Source organism: Lacerta agilis, chromosome 7, assembly GCF_009819535.1.
Source record: "Lacerta agilis isolate rLacAgi1 chromosome 7, rLacAgi1.pri, whole genome shotgun sequence".
In the NCBI taxonomy this organism is placed as follows: domain Eukaryota; kingdom Metazoa; phylum Chordata; class Lepidosauria; order Squamata; family Lacertidae; genus Lacerta; species Lacerta agilis.
The window spans coordinates 63,387,835-63,410,130 of record NC_046318.1 but is presented as its reverse complement, the minus strand read 5'-3'; the positions used below and the strand labels follow the sequence as shown (position 1 = coordinate 63,410,130).

The 22,296-nt window shown below is 43.8% G+C and overlaps 1 protein-coding gene across 1 annotated transcript in view; it reads right to left on the bottom strand.

Moving 5' to 3' along the window:
- Positions 1-22,296, bottom strand: part of CPQ (carboxypeptidase Q) — a 130,139-nt gene that overhangs the window by 7,090 nt on the left and 100,753 nt on the right. The gene's annotated exons all lie outside the window — the stretch shown is intronic.

The window sequence follows — 22,296 nt, the reverse complement described above, 5'->3', positions numbered from 1 at the left end:
TGAAATAGTTTCCGGCACAGAGTTTATAAATAACACCCGAAGTCCTGCTGTTTTTACCTCCTGAATCACTGCTCTCTAAAGCTTTAAAAAAATAATAAAAAATCAAGGTTTGCACAAAATGGCAAAAGGGAAGCACTTCCTACAGCTGCTGTGGTGCCTAATTAAATGAGGGTCTGCTGATGGGAGGGAAGGAGAGACGAGAGACAGGGAGAGAGAAATATATGCTGCTCATCCAGTCATTTCCTGTTCTGTTTAATCCATTTGAGTATTAATTTGTATTGATACAGTAAATAGGGTAAATTACAGCCCAGGATTATCACAGTTACTTTTGCAGCACATTAACCTTTCACTCATCGCCGCAGAGCATTAGTGGCAGCTGGAGATGGAAACGAAGCTTGCATAAAGACGGCACGAAATCAGGTCGGGGTTCCACTCTGCGGCACAAAAGCTGACGGGAATCAAAAATAACTTCTCCTAAAGTGCTCCCAAGTTAAAACCAAAACAGATATAGCCTTTGTTTTGTGAAAACACTCTGGTGGCTTTCGTAAAAAACACTCCCACCCAGCTGCTCCCAAGCATTACACAAGCAGATTTCTACTTTTAAGCATTACCAACAACCGATAACTGGCATACACAGATTGACGGGACTGTTAGATTCCACCCACCCACTCACCACCCGCAACATCCCATAATCAGTAGTTTTCAGCCTTTACTGCATAAATAAATAAATAGAGCCCAGAAAGATAATCATGTTGGCCCACAAGGGTAAAAAAACTCTCAAATTTATAGTCGGGGTATATCTTCGTTGAGGAAGAACCAGATACATAATACCTAAGCAATTAAGGCCCCATCTGCACTGTAGCAGGATCATAGCACTTCAAACGTGTTTCCTCATTAGGAGACGAGGAAGACTATCGAAGGCTACCGACAACAATGGCTGTGCTCTGCCTCCACAGCTGGAAGCAGCAAAGCTTCTGACTACCAGTTGCTGGAAACCAAAGGAGAGGAGAATGTCCTTGTGTTCGAAACACGCTTGCTGGTTTTTCACTGGATTAGATGGGCCTTTGGCCTGATCTAGAAGACTCTTCTTGTGTTCATATGTCTGACTCCCCCCCCCCCCCCCGATCTATTCTCTTATTGTGTTGTGTCTTTTAGACTGTGAGTCTGAGGACCGGGACTGTCATATTACTGATGTTTCTAAGTCACTATGCTATGGGAACCTTTTTTCCAACTGAAGAGAGGGGTGAAAATACTATATGAATGAATGAATGAATGAATAAAGTATGTTGCCTTCTGCTCATCAGCTGGAGAAAAAAAAAACCAACCCCAGCTAGGCTGTAAAGAATGGAATCTCCAAATATCCCTACATTGTAAAGTGCTAATTTTTCTTTCATCAGGCTTCAAATAAGAAAAAAAACCCACATTGCACTGGAAGAAGAATTTATATGCAATTAAAATTCCAATTCTCCCACCAGATTAGGCTTGTTGTGTTTTCATGTTGTCACAGTATAAATCTGGAAATGCACAACTGATGCCGAAAGTTGATACACCAGTGATTGAAAGCAAAACTATATTCTTATTTTATTACTGAATTTATACTGCCATGCGCAGCATAGGAACAAGTGAGGAAGGAGAATTCAGATTAAATAAAACTGCAACTGCCAACCAAGCACTTAATATGGCAATTTCTTTGTTTCCCATAGTAACTATGTTGTATCTCCAGTAATTTGATATATGAAGAGAATTTAAGAGAATATGCAAGAGAAATGGAAGAAACATGCACCTTTTCTTAAAAAAAGCATTTTCTAGATTTCTAAATTACGAGAAGTAGCAATGACACCTGGACAGAAAGCAAAATGATAATTAAACAAAAATGAAAATTAATACCCCTTAAAGCAGTGTGTGAGAGTGTGTGAGCTGGATCCAACAGATAGACAGCATCCTGAGTTCTGGCAACCCCAGTGGCCACTTTGACAGGATTGTGGGGGTGTTGGCCACCTGTCAATCACCTGGCTTCAATATGACACCAGGTGACCATTTTTTCTTGGATGACAAACCACATTGCAAAAGAAAATCCAAGGCAAGTGAGTCCTGGAGTTGTAGTGGTGAATTCAAGCCTGCCAGAAGTCCTCATGTCCTGCTTTGGACAGGGGTTGGCTGAGTCCCCCAAGGAGTACTCAGTAGCATAGTCAATCCCTCGTTCTAACTGTCAATCATCACTGGTAACAGCCTGCCTCTCTTGCCACTGCACAACCAGGAGCACACTTTAAGGCTACCAATTGCACATGGGCTGCCACATCTCTACATGCCCTGCACTTCACTTCACTTGTGACATCAGGTGTAGGGCACCTGAGCATGGTTTCGGGGGGAACCGGAGGATAGCTCAGTCGGTAGAGCAGGAGACTCTTAATCTCAAGGTTGTGGGTTCGGGCCCCACTTTGGGCAAAAAGATTCCTGCATTGAAGGGGGCTGGACTAGACAACCCTCGAGAGCTCTTCCTTCCAACTCTACAATTCTATTATTATATGAGTGTATGACATACGCCGGGTTTAATTAGACCTGCAGGCTGCACCCCACCTTAAAGGATTAGTATAAATCATGTGCAAGGCGGATGAAACATGTAGAGCCGTTCAGCCCAGCCTGTACTCTGCCAATAGTGCAGAGAAGTATATTCCATGCCAAACTTGCATCTTTCTCCTGCAGCTGAGGGCCTGCCTGCACAATATGTTAATCATGTGATTAGCAATCCTTTTGTGGTGTATATGAAAATAAAATGCCAGGGACGGGTGAGAGGTGATTATCAGTGCCACAGGGTACAGGGAGGGGAGGTTTAAACTTTCCCACTTCAACAAAAGTCTTGATAAAAATCTCCCCCTCACGTAAGAGTTACCGTAGGTAAGGTTTTTCTTACTGCTAATTGCAGCACAGTGTTCCCCAAGATCATGGCTGGAAGGTGGGGAGAGGCTTAAACCACCCCTGTCAACATGCTACGGTGCTGATGGCAAACCCCCACCCGCCTACTTGTTCTTTTATTTTTCAAAATACCGCAAGCTGGTGGCTAATCACATCATTAAAGCTAGGTCTTTAGAGTGACAAATTGATCCTGTGTTACAGTGAGAGCCTCATAATATTTCAGCACATCTGGATATCTAGAGCCCATCCCCCACAGGAGTCACCTGGGTCTCCTTGTAAATGGGTACATAAAAATCCCTTTTCACGGTTTGCAAACAACATGTTCTGCCACCATTTCATTCCTGTATTTTGCATCTCTCCATGGCGGATGCTGTGGTTGCATCAATTGAAGTGCAACATCTTTGGTCAGCCCACATTTTCTACTGCAACATCAAAACTGTATGTGACACAATTGCTCAATCCTGCCTATTACTACTACTGCCAATAGTGATATTGGCAATATTCTCAATTTTACAATGGAAACCGTTTGCAATAACCTGCTCCTAAGACATGCACAAATGCCCGGATGTGTTTTCAGATATGGATGTGCATGAGTATGGCAGCTCCCATCATTCCTCCCAAGCTTGCTTCCTTCCCACTTCTAAGGCTGGGACTAGGAATGGGGGAGAAACCAAATTCCATTCTCATTTGAGGGAGAATCTACTTAATCCACACTTTCTGAAACAGTACCCAAACCAAAACACAGCCTGCCTTCAAAATTCACACTTCTCTGAATTTTGCAATGTGCATCTCCAGCCAATTAATGAACACCAAAATGCATATACTAGGGTAAAATGTGCATATAAATGCATAAGGTAAAGGGACCTCTGACCATTAGGTCCAGTCGTGTCCGAGTCTGGGGTTGCGGCGCTCATCTTGCGTTACTGGCCGAGGGAGCCGGCGTACAGCTTCCGGGTCATGTGGCAAGCATGACAAAGCCGCTTCTGGCGAACCAGAGCAGCGCATGGAAACGCTGTTTACCTTCCCACCGGAGCGGTACCTATTTATCTACTTGCACTTTTGACGTGCTTTCAAACTGCTAGGTGGGCAGGAGCTGGGACCGAGCAACGGGAGCTCACCCCATCATGGGGATTCGAACCACCGACCTTCTGATCAGCAAGCCCTAGGCTCTGTGGTTTAACCCACAGCGCCACCCGCATCCGCTATAAAGGCATACATTAGCAATAATAACATATAAAATGCATTATACTAGGCAAAACTGCTTAGGAACATGTGTATCTTAGGAAAAATTTGTACTAACATGCTGATGAGTTTTATGAGGGGCTGGAGTGCATGAAAATTTTCCTCTTAATATCTAAATTAGATGTTCCTTTCCTTTCACAATCAGGGTTCCGTTCCAAGAGTTACCCAACAATATCTTAAAGTTATTTCTGTATTATAAAACATTTTCTTTCTTTTTTGTGGTGGTCGTGGTGGGGGGTGGGGGATAAAGCAGTGAATCCATATTTTCAGAAATGTATTATTAAGTTGTGACTCTCCTTCCACATATATATATATCCCAAGGCAATTTTTATGTTCTGTAATACAAAGGAATAAAAGTTCTGTTTAGCAGAATAAAAAGCTAGGCTCCCTTTCAGAAGACTGGACCAACCAGTACAGAAATGTCCCCACATCCATGAAGTAATTAATAAAGGCGTTTGTCACAGGCACTGCAGTGTTTGAAGACAGCAGCACTACATGAAAACACTTCAGAATCTAATTTATTGGTGCTTTCTTGTGAGAACTGGGAAGATACAGAACCTCCTTGGATCTGTTTGGTGTTGTTTCCTTTGGGGACTTGTTTGTTTCCTCAGTATTTTATAGCAAAAGCCTCCAATGCTGAGTGTAGAAATTTATGCATGCCTGTCAATGCATTCTCTCCACCATCTTTTACATAATTCTACTTGAATGAATTCAGACTTGAGTTAAATGAGGTCACCAATGGTTTCACAGCTTAAGAGCAACAAAACAATAAAGTCAATCATTTGCAAATTTCATTTTCCCACCTGGTCTCACCACACGCTGAAGTTTGTATTTCCAAAAGGCAAAGTTGTCCCCACCCCGGTGATTAAAAGTACAGTTGGACATCATTTTTTGAGAATAGCAAGATGCTGAAATCAGGACCCCAATGCATGTGCAGACACACTTATGTACTCAAGTGGTAAGATGAGCAAGTGAAATCCAGTACACTGACCATGGTAAAAAGTCATAAGAAGATGTTAACCATGGTTGTCTCCAGGCTGTCAAGCACCTGCTGGAAATTTAGGCCTGCACAACTAAAGTGGATTAAAGCACTGTGCCACCCTAGCACAAAATATCAGTTTTAAATTATTTTTAACTGACTTCTTCAGAGAAAAAAAGTTCCCATTGGGCAGGCATGTCCAACAGGTAGATTGTGATCTACTGGTAGATCACTGGATGTCTGTGGTAGATCACTGCCCCCCCCCCAAGAAGCTCAACAAGTTTGGCTCCCCCCAGAAAAGCTCAACATTTATCCCTAAAAAACGTGGTCTTCTCCTCCCTATGAAAAGCTCAACAACTTCAACCTGAACCTCGCCAAAATGGGCCTTCCTCCTTCCTAAAAAAGCTCATCAACTTTGACCTGAACCCCCCAAAAGGGGGTAGATCACTGCCAGTTTTTAACTCTGTGAGTAGATTGCTGTCTCTTGGAAGTTGGCCACCCCTGCCATAGGGCATTGTCCCCCAATTGAAAAAGGAATGCTGCTGGGTTGCTGAGGGCAGGCTAGCTCTACTTGAAATGGCAGCCATCATGGTCATAACAGAGACAGAGTGCCAGAGAAAGAGGTTTTCCCTCAGCCTTACTTCAGATAGCTGAGGAGGAGCTGAAAGAGTAATGGTCACAGGCAGAGGCAGGGATATATCAGGATATGTGGGCCGAGAAATGAGAGAGGGTGAGAGAGAGAGAGAGAGAGAGAGAGGATAACAAGGCAGACAAATAGTTCTTGGTGGCAGTTGTGGGGCAGTGGGGGCTGCAGTGTTAAAACACCAGGGAAGAGAAGTAAAAGAGGGAATCAATGAGAGCGTGATGCAATTTTCACTGAATGGGCAGAAAGGAAGTGCTATATTTTCTCAGTTCTGCACGGGGAGAACTGACAAGACTCTCTTTAAGGAGCAATTTCAATTTTTTTCAAAGCCTAATAGCATTAAATTAAGTGCTCACAAAAGATAGTGTTACAGGTTAACACTCTCTCTTGTAATGCAGCCAATAGTTGTTGTTTTTTTCTTTAAAGAGTAATGGATTTAACATTTGTGGTTGGTTCTCCAAGTGCCAAGCAATTAAAATTGTTCTCTTGGCATGGTGCTTCAACTTAATAGCTCCTAGCTGGTCAAAAGCACACTCCTTTCATCCTTGTTTTCCGCTAGGACAAGATAATTTTATGGGAGACTGGATGGCCTATAGAAGCTGGTGGAGCGCTAAAGAAAATACACATACCTGTCACTTGTAAAAAACAAAACAGAACGAAAACAGCTAGGTTCCTAACACTGTATCTAGGTATCTTTGGCTTGGCAATCTGTGCTGCAGGGCTCAGAATAATATGGTGTGAAGTGATTTAGTTCTGTACATGGAATCAGGAAGACCTGGGTTCAAATCCTCACTCAGCTGTGAAGCTAGGGATGGAGGTGGAACTTGTTCAGCCTGCTTTTTGCAGAGGATTGGAAAGCAGCTAACAACTAGAATACACATTCCTCAGGATGTTGCAGTGCAGTTTCAGTCCCCAAATTGTGCACAAACACAGACATAGCTTATATTACATAATGCAATTTGGGGGGGGTGGAATGCACTGCAAAAGCTCTTTACGGAGGCTTTCAACACTTAAGATGTATATTCAACTTATTTCTGTAATGTTAAGTTGTTTTCAGTTGTTTTCAACATTGCTTAATATTGTGTTTTAATGTTCACATTTTGTTTTAATTGTTGTAATCCACCCTGGCGCCTTAGGAAATAGGGTGGGTAATACGTCGCTGCTGCTGTTGTTTTTGATGCCGTTGTTATTTCTGGGAAGAGGGCACACAAAATGTGTCCTAAATGCATACAATGTGCAGGCAGATTTTTCATGCATTTGTTTTGGAAAGGCCACTTTCCCCCTCTACCCCCTTACCCCTATTTTTAGTCTGATGACAAGGAATGTGTCATTTAGTGATTGTTGTAAGCCATTTGGGGAGGCACTAGCTGTATAAAAAGCAGAATGAAATGTAGTAAAACAGAGCCATCCTAGCCATAGCATAACCTTCACCAGTGTTCATTACTCTTATTCCAAACTCTGCTGAGGAGCCTCTGGGATGAGCTATTGCCAGCCAAGCTGGCAGGGAAGTGTGGGCCTGAGGTCATATGACTGAGCTGAACATAGTTTGCAACAGGTGTAAGTCTCTCCTTTTTCTGTCCCATCGCTGTCACACCACCACAACTCCCCTGGACTGGTCATGTTGTACGGATGCGTGATTATCGTCTTCCAAAGCAACTACTCTATCCCGATCTTAAAAACGGAAAGTGTAATGCTGGTGGACAACAAAAGAGGTTTAAAGACTCTCTCAAGGCAAATCTTAAAAAATGTAGTATAAACACCGACAACTGGGAAACACTGGCTTACAAGCGCCCCAATTGGAGAACAGCCTTTACCAAAGGTGTTGTGGACTTTGAAGATGCTCGAATTCAGGACGAAAGGGAGAAACGTGCTAAGAGGAAGGCACGCTTGGCAAACCCTCACCATGATCAACTCCTGCCCGGAAACCTATGTCCCCACTGTGGAAGGACGTGTGCATCCAGAATTGGCCGCCACAGTCACTTAACGGACTCGCTGTTAAGACATGTTCATGGAAGACAATCTTACTCGGATTGCCAAAGAAGAAGAAAGAACACTCCCCTGGAACACCTCTTTTGGGAAATATATGCTAGCCTAAATTATGCCAGCTGAGCTGGGGAAAAGAGTTACGCTGGTGTATCTCTGGCTCAAAAGGGATGAGAGCTACACTTGCTGATGTAGCCCCCCACCCCCAGCCTCAGCTCAGTTGAGAAAGGCCAAAATCTGTTGTGACTCCTGCGAGCGTTGGATGTTGCTGCAAAGAAACAATTAAAAAAAACACCTTACTTGTGGTTCTGAAGACTGTTATGCACAGTGCCGCATGCTACAGCGGTAGCACTGTGGAGAAGGTGCTTGTTGAATCTGTTTGGGATAGCATGATGTGTAGAGTAGCCCTCAGTTGGCAGCTAATGACAGCAATCCAACAAGGCTAAGCCTTTCCAGGAAGGCTCCAGTCCTTTCCAGGCATATTCGCCACAGTACACAGGCAGCTTCTACACTCAATATGCACTTTGTAGGAGATCTTGGCTTTCCGATGATTTTCTAAGTCCATGTAAAGCTTTCAATCATTCAGAATTTAACTGGCCAATTCATAAACTAGATTGGGTAGGTCATTAAAAAAGAAAGAAAGATTGCTTATGGGATTTACTTGCCTAATGAATTTGAAGGAAGTTCCTTCACGTGTAAACAGTTCCTTTCAAATATAAAAGAATGAAGCCGTATATTTAGCGTCTGCTCCTTGGTCTAACAGAAGGTGCTTATGTTACACTTTTAGGGGGATATGAAGAGAATGGGCTGAGGTGGAAAGTGGTGGGATTGCTGTGTTTACTGAATTGCTGTTTCTAAAACGAGTAGCCGATGGGCAGCGCAGCACAAACTTGTCAGCTGCTCAGACAAGGCTAATTATATAAATAAGCACTAAAAGGCAGTGGTTGGTATGACTTCAAAGAGGCACACTTATTCTAGGGTTGCCATATTGCAAACAGTGAAAATCTGGACAGAAAGGTTGTTGAGCTCCCCCCACCCTGCCCAAATCTCAAAAGAAAAGCTGTTTTGAGCTATTTTTATGGGGAAACGGCGGAAACGGCACTGCCAACACAGGCTACCATACGTTCGGATTTTCCCGGACACTTTCCTGATTTCCACCCAGACGCTGCTGCCAACTTCAGCATTCCAGACATATGACAACCCTACATATTCATAGTACAGTTCACTCAAACAGGTATTTACCTATTTAGCTTCTGCTAACCAAATGTGCTGGCTGTAAACACTGTGGAGTAACACAGGCAGAATTCTGCTAGTCCGTCTTTTCACCTGGGATGGGAGATTAATTAGAAGCAGTTCACCTTTACAGATGAAACTACTGTCAGGAGCAAGACAGCAGTAAATCACAGGGAGTAGGTGAAGTTTAATCTTTTTTTAAAGAAAAAAACAAAACAGCCACAGGATCTGCACAGGGGCGCCAGGCTTAATGAGCACAGCAACTCGTTTGGGATAGGTCTTGCTCACATGTCTGCTTGCCTCCTTTTAGGGGTGCGGCAGCTTTGCAGGACGGCCAACGCCTCCCCCTGCCAATAGTGCGGGGTTGTGTTTTGAGGTCTCCTTGTCAGAGCGCGAGCTTAGACTCATGCTTCCGGGTTGAAATTCTGCTCCGCATCAGCCTGCCGATTTGGCCAATGGTAGGCTGGCGCAGAGGTCTGGTCTGGTCTGAGGGAACAGTCAAGCTACCCTCCGGTCAACTCCCAGGGGATTTAAAACAGCCCGCCCAGCCTCCAACACCCAGCTCTTCTTCATCGGATCAACCCACCCACTCCAGTATTAGGGCATTTACTCATTGAATTGACCTTGCTATGGCTGCAGTGCTCACTCTATTTTTGTGGCTGGGTAGGAATTTGCCTAACAGGTGAATTGGCTATGACCTGGAGGTTTTGCCTACCTCATAGCAATTGTCACAACTTTGGCGGTTTAGGCTTTGGGTAACCTTAGCCTTGGTTGGGGGGTGGGGTTGTACCCCCCGCTTTCCCCTCCAGAAACAGGGTATATCATTAAAGGGATCTGTGATGGAGTTGCTTCTGTCCATTTGTCCAGGCGGGGGGCTTGGGCCTCAGTGCTCCTAGAAGCAGCAATTCCTGCGGCGATCCCCCTATTTCATGTATGTCATAGGAATCCCCACTGCCGGATGGACCCTGATGTCATTTCCAGTAGGCAGCCCGGAAATAAACGCTTACCCAATGCCTATGCCAAACCACTTCATCTGTACTCAATAAAGTTGTGGCCTACTTTGATCCCATTCAGCTGTGTGGTCTCTTTAATTGATTGCTCACCTGAGCAGAGGAGGGGGGAATGGGCCTGTAAGAGGCATTTGCGGAGACTGAAAGTCCCTGCCTTCCCACAGCTGCCTAAGTACCCTCCTCTCCTGGGGTTTTCTCAAGCAATCTGAGACTGCGTCTGCTTGCCTGCCTTTGCTCCTCCCACTTCATGCATCTTTGCATTCTGGGAGACCAGGGGTGAGCTTGTCGCAGCAGCAGCAGCAGGAGGAGGAGGACACCCGTGCCTCTTCACCAGCTGGACTCATCTCTGCCTCTTGTCCTCCCTCATCCCATTTATCCCACTCTCTGGCTTCCACTTATGACTCTGGACTTCTCTCTGCCACAGACTCTCCCTTCTCACCAAGCCCTGTTCAGCTTTCAACACCTCCTCCTCCCAGTCTTCTCCCTCTGACCAGTCACTATCATCCCAGCGCCAGTCCCCTGGCTCTGAACCTCCTTCCTTTGGGTATTCCCCAGCTGGTTCCTCCCACCATTCCTCTGCATCCAACCAGTCCATGACACCTAAGCAGCTTAACACTTTATGAAACAATACGTGAACCAAAACACAGCCATCCTTTGAAATTCACCCTTCTCTGAATGAGGTGATACATTTTTTTCCACCCAAGTACTGTGTACAAAAATGCATACAGAAAGGTACGTTGCATGGTGCATAAAAATGCATTATAGTGGAGAAGATATAAATGTTAGGGAAAATACATTTTGCAAAAATGTATATATTAGGCGAAATAGCATACAAAATTGGGTACAACAGAAAAAAATTCATGATAAAGTGCCAATTAACTTTTTACTAAAGTAAATGCAAACTGATATGGAAATGTGAAGATTGCAGATTTATTGTTCATTAGACCAGTGTTTTTCAACCACTGTTCCGTGGCACACTAGTGTGCCGCGAGATGTTGCCTGGTGTGCCGTGGGAAAAATTGTGTTTATTTGTTTCCTATTCAAGAGAATTACTTTATATATAGTCAATATAGGCACAGAGTTAAATTTTTTAACATTTTCTAATGGTGGTGTGCCTCGTGATTTTTTTCATGAAACAAGTGTGCCTTTGCCCAAAAAAGGTTGAAAAACACTGCATTAGACCTCAGCTAGACTCCTTAGACTATAACGATGGTCCAAAGTTGCATGCTTTCTACTTTCAAAACTAATTCCTTGCAGAATAATTTCAAAACCTATGCGGTTGTGAGCATTTCCATTCATAAATGGTAATGATTGATTCGTTCAGTGCTATTTATGTTGCTGCTATTGGAATTATAACGCATTTTTTCAAAGGATGGCCATAAGTCACACAAGATTCTTGTTTAAACTTTTACAAAACCGTTTGGTACAGGCTAGTTTATTTTGCCCGTAAGACAACAAAGTCCAAAAAATGACGAAGTTTTTTCAGTAAACAGTGTCTGGAAATAAAACTGCTCTTCCCGTAACCCATGTGACTGAGTTTGTTTAGGGAACGGGAGGCGAGGTTCTATCAGCACTGCAGAAAACTATATTGGACAGCTGTACTAGATGAAAGGTTGAATTTATAATCTCCGAGGTTAACATAGGCTCATTACACATACATACACAAATTCTTGAGGAAGCTGCTTTGGAGAACGATACAGACCTGCAGTCTGCTGGAACAGACATCACCTCACCGCAAAATCCTTCACTTTCAAGATACTAGAAAAAATGTAGCTTTCTTTCCAAGTTAGAAACCCAAAACCAAATTAATAGCTGTGAAATGCAATGTGGAAATCTGATTCTTAAAATTAGAACCTTCCTATTAAGGTGAGGTTTTCTAGGTAAATAGTTTTTGTCTTTCAAAGGAAACATAAGCATCGTGAATACTTCTGGATCATGTCGCCATCTAACAAAAGAAGTTGAGAACCCCTGTATTGTTAATTGTTTACTTATAGTTATATGAATGTCACAGTCAGGCCTAATTGAAGTAAATCTAAAGCCCCCCTAGGCGCTCCCCCCTCCTGCAATTAACAATCATATGGGCGAAAAGTGGGGGTCACAGTGACTGGCCCTGTCTTCACCATCATAATTTTGGTTGCACTCACAAACCCCATCACCACAAGGCAATTAGGGAGGAAATCACATTGGCACCAAAGACTAAGCTTTTAAGGCTAAGTGTTGTGCATGGAGGTTTTCTAGTGTGGCTGGGGAGAGAAGGGTTAAACTTCTCCTCCTCGTTTTCTGCAGTCCTGATTAAAATTGCCCCCACCCCACCCCAATGCTTGGTATTTATTTATATTTTAAAAACTTAGGCATGGTTGCTAGTCATACTAGCAATACCTGGCGTAAGATGCAGACAAAATTAGGGTCAGTCCAACTCAGATGGGGCCCTGGTTCAAATGCTGCTCAGCACCCCATAACTAAGTGGTTGTGAGCAGCTCACTTGATTTTGGCCTGATTTAGAAAGCTGCTATAATAAATAAGAATTATCTCGGCCTTTCCCAATGACCTGTTTGCCCCCCCCCCAGAAAATCCAGCTGCTCATGCAACCCCTTTCATCAGACACTTGACTTTACATTTTAAGAGGCACACATGCCAGAACATTTTGAACCCCTAGCTAGCAAACCCATTGTGATGATTAGTGTCATGGGGAAATGAGTGCTATTTAGGGGAACTTTTCAAAACTTGCCTGCTATTTTTTTTTTCATTCTTAAAAGCGCTGTGTCACTAAAATGCTGACCTGAAGTTCAAGCTGACCTTTTTTTAAAAAATAGAGAACACCAGCAACACAGACATGTTGGCATGCCTTGCCATTGTATGGATCTTTCTGGGGTTTTTAAAATAATAATAATTTAGTTCTATAAAAGCGAAGGAGAAAGGTTGTATTTTATCTATAGTGATTTTATAGAAAAAGAACTTAAAATGTCATGGCTGAGCCAGGCTTTGATTATTTGCCCTGGAACATTTTACCCTCAATCATGGGCAAGAACTTGAATGTGGAACATTCATGTTTTTAAACAACTATTTGATGTCCTAGTTTAAATAAACTGGCCTTGGACTTCAGTTGCTGCTCGTCAAGTACTTGCAAAGGGCATGTTGAGCCTTCTGTGAATGATGAAACTTCAGCATATTGCTGGGGCATTGTGTTTAAGCACAGCATTATAGACTCAAGGGTTCTTTTTTCTGACATTCACTGCACTCTGCCCCCTGGGATTAAAATCCAGAGGGCACTGTCCCCATTTACACCCCCAAATAAGAGTGAAGAGGTGCAATGCCACGTTGCACAGGGGCTGAATCACTCAGAAAAGGGAGCAGGTCTCTTTGTACTAAGGTAATGTAAAGTCAGTGCATGCCTTCAAAGGCAGCTGCTGGTGGAACAGGTGTGCACCAAGAGATGAGCCCTGAATGCCAGGGAGAGTTCTGGAAGCCTAAAGGCTTCTGTGGCAGTGGTGTGCGGTGAATTTTTTTTGGGTAGAACAATTAGGGCCAGAGGCTCAAGCTTGCAAGGGCAATTGTGTGTGGGGGGGGGTGTGCTGACGTTTCGTGTGACCATCATGCCTCCCTTCCCTAAGCTGGTCAGAAGCTTCCCTCTAATTTACAAGGAACATGTAGGAGACTAGCCTAGAACCCCTAGTCCAATGATCACACACCATTGTACGGGGAGCTTTATTCTGAGGTCAAGCCTGTGAGAAAAGAGAGAGAGAGGTCCTGGTGAGGACATGATCCCTCCTGAGGTGTTCAAATCAAACGACCAATGGTGGGCCATCTTTCTGGCCAAACTTTTTACGGCAACAAACAACACATGTAAAATTCCAGCAAAGTGGAAACTAAGTTTGGTAGCCCCTATCTACAAGAAGGGAGATATCCAAGATCCAGCAAACTATCGCCCTGTAAGTCTCCTGGACATCGCATACAAACTTTATACCCGCTACCTACTAAATAAGTTGGTGGACTGGGCGGACCACTCTAACCTGTTCAACCAGGAACAGGCAGGATTTAGAAAGGGACACAATACGATAGGTCATTGCATGGTACTACAGACCCTGATAGCTAAATATTCAAAAGCGCATAAGAGCAGACTCTTTGTGGCTTTTGTAGACTTGACATCCGCCTTTGACTCAATCTGTAGAGATAGTCTATGGAAAAAATTACATGAAACAGATATTGATAGACGACTTTTAAAAATTCTCAGAGAGCTACACACAGATACCACAGTTAAAATTAGAACTGGGCCATCGGGAAATCTTACTGACCCTCTTCCATTGGAGAAAGGGGTCAAACAAGGATGCCTGCTAGCCCCATTTCTTTTTAACTTTTATATAAACGACATTGTCCAGCACATGGCAAAGTACAAGTCATCGGCTCCAGCCCTCGAAGGCAAACATCTAAATATATTGTTATATGCTGATGACATGGCTATAATGGCACTCACCCGAAGAGGCTTACGCAGCATGTTGGAGGGGATTGCAGCCTACTGTTCTCATAACTCACTAAAGATAAACTACGACAAAACAAAAATTGTGGTGTTCACTAGAGCTCGCCACACTTTTAGATGGTCTTTAGACGAACATGTAATTGAACAGTGCCCTTTTTTAAAATATCTGGGTGTTACATTCCAGGCTACATCTAGTTGGCTAGCCCACTTTAAGGCTGTAACCCTCCTAACACGAAGAACAATTGGTGTCCTGCTTAGCTTCTTCCATACCCGGGGAGGACAATTGGTGATCCTGGCACTAAGAGCTTTTGTTGGGAAAGCTATTCCCCAGATGTTATATGGGGTAGAACTCTGGGGGTGGAACCAGAGGCTGTTGGATCGGCTTGAAATTTTGCAAAATTACTATCTCAAGAGGATCCTAGGCCTTCCTCAAGGAACTCCGGCAGCTTACTTGAGAGTGGAGGTAGGATTACCTTCTGTGTCTGCCAGGGCCCACTTGAGATTCTTACGTTTTTACATCAACCTTGCAAACACCTCGAACAACTTACTGGCCAAACAAGCCTTTGTATCTCTTCAAAAGAACACCACTTGGCGTCAAAACTTATCTGATATCCTGGTTAGATACACCCTACCGGAGTTTAATACACTCAAACTGTGGAGCCCGGACAAAGTTCGGGAATGGATCCTGGAGAGAGACGCCCTGTTAGACATCACAAAAATACAGAACCCAGGGTCCTCCCACTGGTTTCCCCGACTGAAAACAGTCAAAACCTGTGCCAATTACTTGGCGAATATCACCGATCCCACACTTCGGAGAGCTTTCACCATGGCCTGTTTTCAAACTATCCCTACGGCCTATCTGTCAGGCAGATATGCAAAAATCCCAGTAGAGCACCGTTTATGTCCTTGCCACATGAGAACCAAAGAGGACCTCACACATTACTTGTTGTACTGTCCCATCTACTCGGCCTTCAGGGATGCGATCTTACAAACTATTCCCAAGTCAATAGTCAACTCTGAGGACCAAGTAAAGTTTCTGCTGGTGGACGCTGACCCACGGATTACCCACGTGGTAGCGGTTTTCATGGCGAGGGCTATGAAAACCAGGGTGGGGTTCCTGGATGAGGCAGTGAAGGCCCTCCCATCGCTCTCCTAACCTGTTGAATCTTCTTTCCTGTATGGGGGGGGGGTGTTGGGTTTCATTTTTTTGCTTCTTTGTTTTTTGTTTGGTCTTGTTTTGTCCCCTTTGCTGCGACAGCGCGGCACAGGCTTTTAAAATTTTAAACCTATTTTAACCTATTTTAACAATTTTATTGTTTACCCTTTTATGGTGTTGTATGGTGTTTCGTGTAAAGGCATGGGCCTCACAAACCTAATAAATGATTGATTGATTGATTGAGAGAGAGGTCCGATTCATGTCTTCCAAGAGTTGACAAAATAGTGTTTTCCTAAACCGGAACACCGCCTTCTCTGGAAAAGAACCTGCCTGCTGGCTGAGCTTCTGAAACAGGTTGCAAAGTTCCATTACACTACTGAAGGATGGGCTCTGGAACCCAGAGATGGAGAGCAAAAGCCCCCCTTGTCACAACAGAGGAGTACACCAACACTACACACACTCACCAGGCATGCAGCATTCTCTCTCTCTCTCTCTCTCTCTCTCTCTCACACACACACACACACACAGAAGCAACCAGCATTTCCAGCCTTTTGCATTGTAGTGATGGGATGAGATAGCTACTCTCAAAGAGAAGGCAGGGGACTTTATCCCTGATCTCAGCACTAGGACTGGATATAAAAGATCCCTGTGCCTGCTCTTTAGAGAAGGTAGCTAAAGAGCAGGCAGAGTCGTTTATCTCCCATATAAAGCTTTGAGGCTGATGGAGCACTTCTTGCGGCCAGATGTTACCCACAAGTTAGACATCCCTTCCCTATTGGAAAGACCACCATTGGCAAACATACAGTAGTACTCAAGGTTAGGACGCAACTCTTACCTCAGCTGCGAGAATCTGTGGCCTTCCAAATGCTGCTGAACCCTTGTCCAATAGGATGCTATGGGATAGCCCAATCAGCTTGCTATGGCTGATGGGAGCTGTAGTTCAGCAATACCTAGGAGGCCAAAGGTTCCCCTTGGAGGAAGGATGGGATAAAAATGCAAGTGTAAATAAACATCACTGTGAGAAGTCATAGTAATTCCTCCCATAGAACCCTAATTCCCTTTTATCTGTTAGCAGTACCTGTCACTTAAGAGACAGGAAATTATGCTTAACAGCTGCTTTATCTCTTCTTTCCTCTGAGGAGGGATGTAACCATTTCAACAGCACTAGACTGTGGTCTCAGCAGAAAGGCCTATTGGATGAATCAAAGGTCACAAGGTTATTGTGCCTTTCTGCTGGAGAAGTTTCCTTGTGGAAGGAGGAGATGTTCAACATTAATAGCCTTGTTCATATCACAGTGAACTGCTCACCTTTAACATTACTAGCTTCCCTGCAGCATTTTGAGTCATTACCTATCTGACCAAGATCTGGAAGTTGTAGTCAATAGCCTGTAATCTTCTTGGTTCATCAAGTTACACCTTGCTTCAGGACTCTTTTGATCATACTAAAGGGAACGGGCTTCCTTTTCTCACATCTAATGCCTTGTTTGCTTGCTGTAAATATCAGACTATTTGTCTAGATGGGGTCCCAGCATGCTTTTCCCACCAAGAACACCGAGCAAGCAATATATGGAGTTCTATCTTTTTCTAAACTTTGGTTGGGTCCACGGGGAAAGTAATAACTTTCCCCCCAGACCCAACCAAAGTTCAGAAATAAAAAACAAATCGAAGGACATTGATTGAGGAAGATTTCCCTATAATGAAGCTACGTCTCATGGGGCTGATGTTCTGCACAAATCAAAAGGCCATCAGTTTTAAATGATTTTATTTAATGTAATGGCATTTGGTTTGCATTTGCTGGAAAGGAAAAGACCACCCATATACACGTATTACAAAGCACTTAAAATTGAGAACAGAATTTTTTTTAAAATACTTTTACAGAAAGAGTGTTTGATTTATAATGAGGTCGTCTTCAGCAATCCAAAAAGATCTGGTCCACTGAAAATGGTTCTCCGTGTGTTTACTGTTGAGCAGTCTTATTTAGGTTTGAGTGAATTCTCTTGATGGGCATATGTGCCTGGGTTCAATTTGGAGCTGGGTTTGGTATACCAAGCTGTTTCTCCAAAATATCTAAAAATAGAACCCCCCTCTGACCAATCTGGGGGTCCTGTTGAACCCCCACTGAGTACACCAAGAGTACAACATGGCCTGAATCCATCTTCTGTGCCCATGAATATGCCAACCACTCTCAAGTCCTAAAGCCTCTTACTTCCAATGAAACATTATCTCATGGACAGCAGCAATGACCAAGAGGCCTCTCTGCAAATCTTCCATTCATCCCTGGTACCCAGGACATTGCAACTGCAGCACCCCAATTCTGAGGATGATATGGTTTCCGAAGGCATTTTAGGACTTAGTAGGGATACCACCATAAATATACCATAAATCTGTATGTGGGACAAGAAGCTACAGTTAGAACTGGATATGGAATTGGGAAAGGAGTACGACAAGGCTGTATATTGTCTCCCTGCTTATTTAACTTATATGCAGAATTCATCATGCGAAAGGCTGGGCTGGATGAATCCCAAACCGGAATTAAGATTGCCGGAAAAAATATCAACAACCTCAGATATGCTGATGATACAACCTTGATGGCAGAAAGTGAGGAGGAATTGAAGAACCTTTTAATGAGGGTGAAAGAGGAAAGCGCAAAATATGGTTTGAAGCTCAACATCAAAAAAACTAAGATCATGGCCACTGGTCCCATCACCTCCTGGCAAATAGAAGGGGAAGAAATGGAGGCAGTGAGAAATTTCACTTTCTTGGGTTCTATGATCACTGCAGATGGTGACAGCAGTCACGAAATTAGAAGACGCCTGCTTCTTGGGAGAAAAGCAATGACAAACCTAGACAGCATCTTAAAAAGCAAAGACATCACCTTGCCAACAAAGGTCCGTATAGTTAAAGCTATGGTTTTCCCAGTAGTAATGTACGGAAGTGAGAGCTGGACCATAAAGAAGGCTGATCGCCGAAGAATTGATGCTTTTGAATTATGGTGCTGGAGGAGACTCTTGAGAGTCCCATGGACTGCAAGAAGATCAAACCTATCCATTCTCAAGGAAATCGGCCCTGAGTGCTCACTAGAAGGACAGATCCTGAAGTTGAGGCTCCAGTACTTTGGCCACCTCATGAGAAGAGAAGACTCCCTGGAAAAGACCCTGATGTTGGGAAAGATGGAGGGCACAAGGAGAAGGGGACGACAAAGGATGAGATGGTTGGACAGTATTCTCGAAGCTACTAACATGAGTTTGGCCAAACTGCGGGAGGCAGTGAAGGATAGGCGTGCCTGGCGTGCTCTGGTCCATGGGGTCACGAAGAGTCGGACACGACTGAACGACTGAACAAGGGATACCACTGCTCTGGAAGCTACATATTCCAGGACTCAGTGCACCTTTAATGCTGTTGTGAGTATTCATGGAGCAAGGAACTATGAGATATGCAGTTCCCAGGGCACCTGATGTCTTGAAACTTCAAGCACCCTGCGAAGAATGTGTGTGGGGTGTTTTTTTTAAAATAAAAAATATTTCTACATTTCTATATTGCTGATGACCCACCCATGTTCAAAATATCAACTTCTTTTCTTCACTGGAGAATGACACTTGATTCATAATGTGGCTGAACAATCTAGCCTGAAGATGTTTGTTTACGGAGCAAAATTGCTGCATATATCTTTAGTGTATTGTTAGGTCAGACACCGCAGATTAAGTGGTTTGAGGACTGAAATGCTGCCCATGAGTAAGATGCAAGGATGACAATGGTGTTGTAGTCAGAGTGCTGGACTAGGATCTGGGAGACCGGGGTCCAAATCCCCACTTAGGCATGTAGCTCACTAGGGCCAGTCACAGTCTGTCAGCCTAACCTCCCTCACAGGGCGTTGCGCTGTGGATAAAATGTGGAGGGGTAGAAACATGCATACAAGTGGTGCCATCTTGAACAAAACATTGGGGGCAGGCTTGACCTAATCCGCCCTCCACTGCTGCCCCCTCACTGCACCACAAGCAAGGGACCCCAGCCCCCTAGAGTTGACACCTATGATGTATACCACCTTGAGCTCCTTGCAGGAAATATGGATTATAAATGTAATATTACTTTTTAATCTGTGTGAGGGGGTATTGTTTTTGTTTGTTACTATGCTATGCATTTTTGTGTTTTTATATTGTAAACCACCCTGTGATCCTCAGATGAAGGGCAGCACAGAAATTTAATCAACAACCCACAAATTTAAACATTGATTGTATTTGTGCACCTATATTATTATTTGAATAATAATAATAAATTATTATTTATATGCTGCCCATCTGACTAGGTTACCCCAGCCACTCTAGGCATTTCTTGAAACCTGTATAACCCATCCTATATCAATTCACACAAAATATCGAGTAATGCACGATGCAATATAGTGTCCAAGGCTTAGGAAAATAGGTGAAAGAGAAGCATGGCTAAAATATATATTTGGTTTGATAACTGTGAAAAGAGGGAAAGACAAATTGCATGTGCCAAAAGAGGAGGAGGTAGATTTAAAAACTGGGAGCAGAAGTTGCATGACCCTAACACAGCTAATTAGTCATTTATGAGAGAACTAAATTGCTGTGATTGAATTTGTGACCAAAATAGCTCTTGTTGATAACAAGACAATTCCATAAGATTAAAAAGAAGAACAGGGAAGAAAAGAAAAAAAAGGACTTTCATCGAAGTAGCAGAGTGAATTTTCAGGAATATATTTAAATGGAAATGACGAAGTGTCGACATTTCACGGCATGCTTAAATTGGATGCAACCGTGCAAGCTGTTAGAATACGTACAATTAGCTGCCGTGGTATTACATACCATAAGTATTCCCCTGGCCTGTTCGCAGCTGAGCGGCATGTGAACTGTGCCAAGATGTTCAAAGCTTTTTCTCTTGGACAGAATATGCATGGTGCAATTTGAAGCAACATGAGCCCTTTGAGGAGGGTCTGCCAGACAAACAAAGCAGCTACTCTATGCATTGTTCCAACACTTACTGCGTACTGTAGCATTAGAGAGGGAAGAGGCGGCTCTAACTGAGGTGGCTCTAAGTTTGATGTGTGTCCTTGGCATGCCCCCCACCCCTATCCTGCCTGTGGGATTCCCCATTGTGTTGGGAGGCTGTGGCTCTTCTTTCATCTTCCCAAGCTGCATCTTATAAATCTACACTACCAGTGGACCAGCAGACAAGTGGGACCTCCCTGCACACACTGGGCATGGAGAGGAGACGGCAGTGGTGATACCCTGAACAAGTATGGCAAAAGTAGCAGCAAAGTTGAACAGGAGAAGAAGGGACCATGGCAGTTGCCCAACCATGCTGCTTGGCGCAGCTGGACTCGCACGGAAAGATTTCAGGGCTAGTGGGAGAAGGAAAAAGGCTGCTAAAATTGGTGGCTGGTAATCTTTTGTCTTCAGATTGCAGGTAAATAGTTCAGGATGGTCATTTATGTATGTGACAACAGCGGCTAGAATATTATATGCACAGAAATGGAAAGAAAAGAAGGTTCCAACAAAGGAGGAATGGCTTTTGAAAGTAATGGACTATGCGTAAATGGCAAAGCTGAAAGCAAAATTAAGAGATCAAAACGATGAATTTTTAAAATGGAGAACAGAGGCCTTCCGTGGACTATCTAAAAAAAATTACAGTCAAATGAAATTGTGGGCAGGATTCGAGATAAAAGCAGCAGAGGAAAAATGACAAAATAATTGTAATAGAGAAACCTTTTGTAATAGGTAAAGTTATAATGCAGTAGATAAGGTTTGTGTAAAACCGCTGAGTAGGTGAGGGTTGTTGTTGTTGTCATTTAGTGGTGTCTGACTCTTTGTGACCCCATGGACCAGAGCATGCCAGGCACCCCTATCCTCCACTGCCTCCCGCAGTTTGGTCAGACTCATGTTGGTAGCTTCGAGAACACTGTCCAACCATCTCGTCCTCTGTCATCCCCTTCTCCTTGTGCCCTCCATCTTTCCCAACATCAGGGTCTTTTCCAGGGAGTCTTCTCTTCTCATGAGGTGGCCAAGTATTGGAGCCTCCGCTTCAGGATCTGTCCTTCCAGTGAGCACTCAGGCCTGATTTCCTTAAGAATGTATAGTTTTGATCTTCTTGCAATCCATGGGACTCTCAAGAGTCTCCTCCAGCACCATAATTCAAAAGCATCAATTCTTCGGTGATCAGCCTTCTTTATGGTCCAGCTCTCACTTCCATGCCTCACTACTGGGAAAACCATGGCTTTAACTATACGGAGGGTGGGATGGTCAAATAGTGCTTTATCAACAGGAGCTGATTTTTGGGAGATGGACTTCTGATAGCTCTGGTTTTGTTTTGTAATGAGACTCCCAAGCCCTGTTCAGGCATTCGCAACCTCCATGTGATTAGACTTTCATAAGGGAGAGTGGGAACGCTAGTCCTGCTCACCCCTGTGTCTGGCCCTTCTGCCTTCCATTACTTGGAGGGCCGAATGTTTGCAGTGGGAAGTCTTCTATACTCATGGAGACTCATGTGCAACTTAGAACCCTGATCTTCTGAAATTCTAAACCAAGCAGCAAACCTCCAAGAGTAGGAAAAACTCCTTGTTGCAGAAGTTCATCTCCTCAACATGTGGAAGGTGATGGTCAACGGTGGGGATGTGATAGAGCGGGTGAGCCAATGGCTCGTTCCTGC